The following is a 6,000-nucleotide window of genomic DNA, read 5'->3' as shown; positions in this document are numbered from 1 at the left end:
CTCCACCAAACTGCCAAAGAGATTTAAAGCACCAGAAAAAAAAAAGAATTCCTGCCTTCAGGAATAGTTTTCCTTTCTAAGGTTGAAATTAGGTTACTGCCATTTCTATATTCCAATATAAACAAGTAGAGAAAGAGGAATTTCAGGGTAAGACATTCCTTCAGGCAGAAGTTGCATACAACATTTTTGCTCATATGTCATTGTAAGAACTGAAATGTGGCAATACTTAGCTGCAAGGGAGGCTTGGGGAATGTACTCTCCAGTTAAGTGACCTTGTACCTAGCAGGAAGGAGAAACAGAATATAGGGGACAACCAAGAAAAGAAAAAGAAAACCAATGACCTCATTTACCTCTTAAATGAATACTAGGCATCTTTCGTACAAATTTCTTACTATAGACATGCTAATGATGTCATGCAATTTTCTAAAACATGTTTTATAAGTTTAGGAGTTAACAAGCCTTGAGGCTAAGTATTATGCTCTTGAAAGATTGAGATAGCATCTATAGCCAAAGTAATTTACTAAAGAGAGACTTTCTTTTGAATATTGTGAAACACAGAGAGAGGATCTGTAATTTATGATAGGGGACATAGCATAGAACAATCTAATCTTTTGGGGAATCTTTCCCCAGCCTGACCAGTTGGATAACAAATTTCTTTGTTTAGCATACTGAATTATAAATACCTTAAAGAGAAGGCAACTTAAAGTCCAGCCCCTGATTAAACAACTTTCAGGTTCTAGAGAGTGTGTCCTCCCCTTGCAAGTCCCCTTGCTGGTGACCCTTCAGGCCTGCTATATTGACAAATGTCAGTTGTACTTTAGGAGTGGTGGAAAGACCACACTTTCGGAAAATCAGACAAGCTTTATTCATCTAAAGGAGACAGGAGAAAGTCAGCACAAACAGGGGCAAGGATACACAGCAGAGAGATCAGCTGCTTCATTTCAGAATGAGTTGTAGCTTCCTGGGCATTAAATCTTGCTGGGCATTAAGCCATCCTTAGGCTATATAGGAGTGGGGTTCATGTCAGACTTTCTTGCAACAAAACTCCCTGTTTCTTGCATTCACTTCTGTTTGCTGACCTGTGTGGCTTAGGCTCTGGAAAACCCCATATCTGAGCCAAGGACACCACCCCATGTTCTGGGAGCTGCTTTTAGTTATGTATTAGTTCATGTAACTATCTCAACGATCCTATGAGGTAAGTGTTAGTGTTATTTTCAATTTACAGATGAGAAAACTGAGCAGAGACAGGTTAAGTGATTTCCCCAAAGTTGTATGTCTAGTGAGTGCAGAGCCATGATCTCCACCTCAAGAGGGCAAAGGACTACCCCGCCCTACATATTACAAGAACTAACCAACTCTGCCCTTTCTCATTCTTATTCACTCAGATTGGATTCCCTTGTTTACTTTGTTGACTTTAAAAATAAAAGTTATTTTACCAGCAAAAATGGTTTTTTTCAGGAATAGCAGAGGAATTGTAACAGAGAAGAACAAACCTGATACCTTTAGCTCTAACCTTTGCGCTCTGTTGCCACATTGCCTGTGCTTAGTCATGCTGGTTCTACACCTTTGTCCAAAAAAATGTTGCCTAGAGTCTGAAATGTACTTGATAGCCATTCTCAAGGCTCTGCCTTCTGGGTTTGACCTTTAAAGGTTTAAGACTTTTCATTTACATAGAGGTAAACAGTTGCAGAACAAAGAATAACATTTGTCTTGTTGGAGGTTTACAGGAACATGGTGGTCAGACCTTTGTGGACAGATACAAGAAGAAAGGATGCTCACATCCCCTCCAGGGTCTGGCCTGCACCAAGAAGTCTGCAACAACCAACCACACCCCCTCCCCCTTTAGTATTAAAAGAAGCTTGAATTCTAGCTCCGGTAAGATGTTTCTTTGGGACACTGGTCTGCCATCTTCTCCGACTGCTGTCTTTCTGAATAAAGTCGCTATTCCTTATCCCAACACCTGGTCTCTCGATTTATTGGCCTGTCATGGGGCAAGCAGTATCACTTTGCACTTGGTGACCGAATTGCAATTTGGGTCAAGCAAACTATAGCAAAAGCTATAGGCAAGTCCAACAAACAAAGGAAAGTTACTTTATAGAGAAAATGGAGGAATTTGGGGGGGCGGGGTTCTTATGAAGGAAAGTGCATGGTGAAAAGTGAGGGTGATGACAGTTTCTCACTGGCTGAGTTGCTGGGGTAGTCTGTTTCTTGTATGAACTGCAATGTACATCTTGCTCTTTGGGGCCTGTAATTGACAATTCCTTCTGTAATTGACTGGGAGTGGTACTGTACTGCATGAGAGCTCCCCCTTCTGGCCTCCCAACTCTATTTTGGTGAGGTTTCCCTTTATTAATTTTCACAACTTTCTCCTGTAGAAATCCCCCAGCAAAAAGAGTCTATTTCCTTTTCTTTTAGGAGGTTTCTCTGCGTTAATGGATGCTCCCCCTTGTTAGAAATTTTCAGCCCGGAGTTAGACTTACTGAATTGGCAATTTTGCAGATGGTGCTCTTCAGTCCCTTTTTAACAAATCCTTCGAAAGAATCTGATGCAAGTTAAAGGCGGAGAGCCACTGCTGGAGTTTTCTTCCTCAGATACGTGAACTAGCTTTGCAAGTTTGGGAGATGACTGGGGGGCGGGGCTGGCCCCGGACGCTACTTCATCCGATCGGCACTAGGACCCCGGCGCCGGGGACCGGGTCTCGCAGCTGCCGTTGCGCCCGGGGAGGGGTTGTACTGTTCCGGGAGCCGGGCCTCCAACTCGACCCGCCCCTGGAGGCGGACCCGAGTTGACTTAAACTCTGGGGCCGCCAGGCGCTGCGTTTTCCTCCGCTCGCCCTGGCTGGGGTGTGTGCCCGTTGGTGAGTTGGGGGTGGGGGGGCTTGGTTCCCGGCCGGCACTCGCACATCTTCTCTGGTCTTGGCTGGGCTGGGGGCACCGGGAGTCCAGGCGTCTGCGGGCGGGGCTGGGCGTGCGGCGGTGAGCGCTTTTGTTCTGTGGCGGGGACAGAGTGGCGGCTGCAGGGGCTCCGGGGGCTCGGGCCTCGGGCCCACGGTGAACGCGCCCTGCTGGCCGCCGCCCAGAGCTGGGCGGGCTTGCTGGGCTCGGCTTGTTGCCCTCCCACGGCGCGGGGCCGGCCCGGAGGAGCCGCGGACTCAGAGCCTGACCCAGAGGGCGGCGCCTCGCCGTGTGTTTTCTGTGGATCGCCTTACTCTTCACCGTAGAGGTCGCGGGTGCAGACTGCGAGGACGCATTTTGTTAAATTCCAAGGCGATTGGTTAGGCTGGATGTGAGAGTGGCTTATGTTGTTATTGATTTCCTGTCGCTGGCTTGAAAAAAAGATCTTTGTTTTGCATTTATTTTTCTAGTGTTTTCTTCCTCCCCACCCCCATTATGCAGAACCTCCCGAAACAGAATTGCTTCGCTTGCATCTCCAAGTGGCCCGCGAACGCGCTTGTGCCGGAGACGTTTTCTGTTCCTCTGCAATAGTTAGTCCCTCGAGGCATTTTTAAATGCACAAATGCGTACAGATTTTAGATGTTCTCGAGGGACGCGAATTCCCTAAGCAGATGACCTTAGGATCCTGAGTTCAGCAAGCTTCCGGAGAATCGTTTCACTGAAAACAATTTGTAATACTTCTAGTGCCTGTAATCAAAATAAAGAGAACAGCAAGTGATGGGGATGAGCTTGGGTGCATTTAAATACGCGGGTCGCAGAGCTTGTTTGGGGATTTTTCTGATTAATGCGTTAGCTGTAAACCACAGTTAAGTTTTAGTATTATTATGCATGAGTTAAGGTTTTACTTATTTTTTTTTTACTGTATAGTTGGCTTCTTGTTTACTAATCCAATAAAGAATTAAGTTAAAGTGTTGTTTAGCGTGATAAAATAATAGTGGCCCAGGAGGAGCGCACGTGAATTATCACTTAAAAAGTGAACGGTATTTTAAGGCAGACCCAGTTTGTTTCTGTTACTTTGCCTTCTTAATAAGAATTCAGTAAACTTAGTTTGCTTTTGGTGCAACCTTAAGGAACAGTTTGCACAGCAATGTCGTATCAAGTAAACAGATTAGTGTGTATTTTTATTACAAACTTAATGTGAACTTTATATAAATAAAATTCAACTATAATTTTCGTATTAAGTTATATATTATATATTTAAGTTTTATATTAAATTATTATCAGTTATAAAATGTTTCTTGCTGTTCCTAGGACCAAAGAAGTAAACACTGTGGAGTGATACTGACACGTTTGGAAGGAAATGGGAACATATACAGTAATGAATGAGTAATATCATATTTAAAGGTAAGCGTGTCTCCTCTAAGTAGTCTACTCTAATTTATCTGTTGTGGAACAAAATTATTAAGTTGAATCAGCATTGGTTAAATATTAAACTATAGGATGCTGTGGATTTGACGTCAAAGCTTGAGAAATATGGTTGGCATAGCATGGAGAATTCAGCTGTTCATCTTTGCAAGAAAAGGAATAGAAGATGATGGTGAGGTGACTGTGGTCTAAGTTACTGAGGAAGAGGTCTACTTAACATTATTCTCTACATGGTTTGTTTCTTATTTTTTAAATTCATCATATGTGGCACATGGGGTTGGAGGAAGGCAGCACAGAGCAGAACTCTGGGAGAACCATACCCTGAAATATAAACCTATAAAGCCAAAGAGGTCATTTCAGGGCTTCCATCCTGTAAACTCCAAGTAGTGTTAGGAAATCTGTAATGATTAAGACCATGGTCCCTGCAGTCAGACTGCTGAGCGTCAGATTTTGGCTCTACCACTTGCCATCTCTGCAACCTTGGGAGGATTATTTAACTTCTCTGCCTCAGTTTTCTCACCTTCTGTGAAATGGGGGTAACCATAGTACCTAGCTCGCAGGATTGTTGTGATAAGTTAATGAGTTTGGTAGATAGAACACACTTGGAAGAGCTCCTGGTAAATGGTAAGTGCTTAATAAATCTTAACTGTTGTCATGAGAAGAAATATATTTTATGGCTTAAGAAAATTAACAGTGTCTTACAGGAGATTCAGTTTGCTCATTTAAGTGCTAAATCAATTTATCGAGTTTGTGTTGATTAAACCCTTGACTGTAGATGATGTTGGAGGTTCTGTTTTTGTAAGGAAGTACCAGACACAACTCTGTTTTTTACCTGCAGCCGTATTTTTTTAATTAATTAATTAATTAATTAATTAATTTTTGGCTGTGTTGGGTCTTTGTTGCTTTGCGCAGGCTTTCTCTAGTTGCGGCTATGGCTTCTCATTGCGCTGGCTTCTCTTGTTGCAGAGCACAGGCTCTAGGCTCGTGGACTTCAGTAGTTATAGCATGCGGGCTCAGTAGTTGTCGCTCGCGGGCTCTAGAGCGCATGCTCAGTAGTTGTGGTGCACGACTCAGTTGCTCCGCGGCATGTGGGATCTTCCTGGACCAGGGCTCGAAGCCGTGTCCCCTGCATTGGCAGGAGGATTCTTAACCACTGCGCCACCAGGGAAGCCCTAAAGGTACAATCTTAAAAAAAGAAATGTAATCTTGTGGACCTTTGAAGAATTCTAAGTGCTTTGTTGACAAACAGCTATGTAGTGTGTCTATGCTTGATATCCTAAGTGTGCTTGTAAATTGAAGGGCAGTGTTAGAGCCTAGCCTGTTGAGGTAAATGTCTCAAGTGATTGCAGAGATTTAATGGCAGTCACTAAGATTTTCTTGAGATGTGTTAAATTACAAGACTTCATTTGTAAATAAAATCTTAACTTGTAGTTAAAATTGTGGTTAAAGAAATTATATTGTCCGCTTAGGTTTCAAGAAACAAAAAATTATACGCAAACTTTTTTAAGCCCCCAAAGAGAATTTATTGGATCACATAACTTAAGAGTTCATGTGAGAAGATATACAGATTGCCAACAAACACAAGAAAGGATGCTCAACATCACTAATCATTAGAGAAATGCAAATGTAGGTGATACTTACAATGAGGTATCACCTCACACCAGTCAGAATGGCCATCAAA

The 6,000-nt window shown here is 43.0% G+C and overlaps 1 protein-coding gene across 2 annotated transcripts in view; it reads left to right on the top strand.

Moving 5' to 3' along the window:
• Positions 1-2,765: 2,765 nt before the first annotated feature.
• The window catches only part of RESF1 (retroelement silencing factor 1), a 38,573-nt gene continuing 35,338 nt past the window's right edge, over positions 2,766-6,000 (top strand). The window contains exons 1-2 of one of the 2 annotated variants that reach the window (XM_027129287.1): positions 2,766-2,857; positions 4,206-4,298. The gene's annotated coding sequence lies outside the window, so the exon portion shown is untranslated. The remainder of the gene's footprint in view (positions 2,858-4,205; positions 4,299-6,000) is intronic. The other variant, XM_027129286.1, reaches the window with a different exon arrangement.

Source organism: Aethalodelphis obliquidens, unplaced genomic scaffold (assembly GCF_003676395.1).
Source record: "Aethalodelphis obliquidens isolate GAN/ISIS:26980383/991018 unplaced genomic scaffold, ASM367639v1 scaffold36, whole genome shotgun sequence".
Taxonomy (NCBI): domain Eukaryota; kingdom Metazoa; phylum Chordata; class Mammalia; order Artiodactyla; family Delphinidae; genus Aethalodelphis; species Aethalodelphis obliquidens.
The sequence above is the reverse complement of the archived record's forward strand: the minus strand, read 5'-3'. Positions and strand labels throughout refer to the sequence as shown.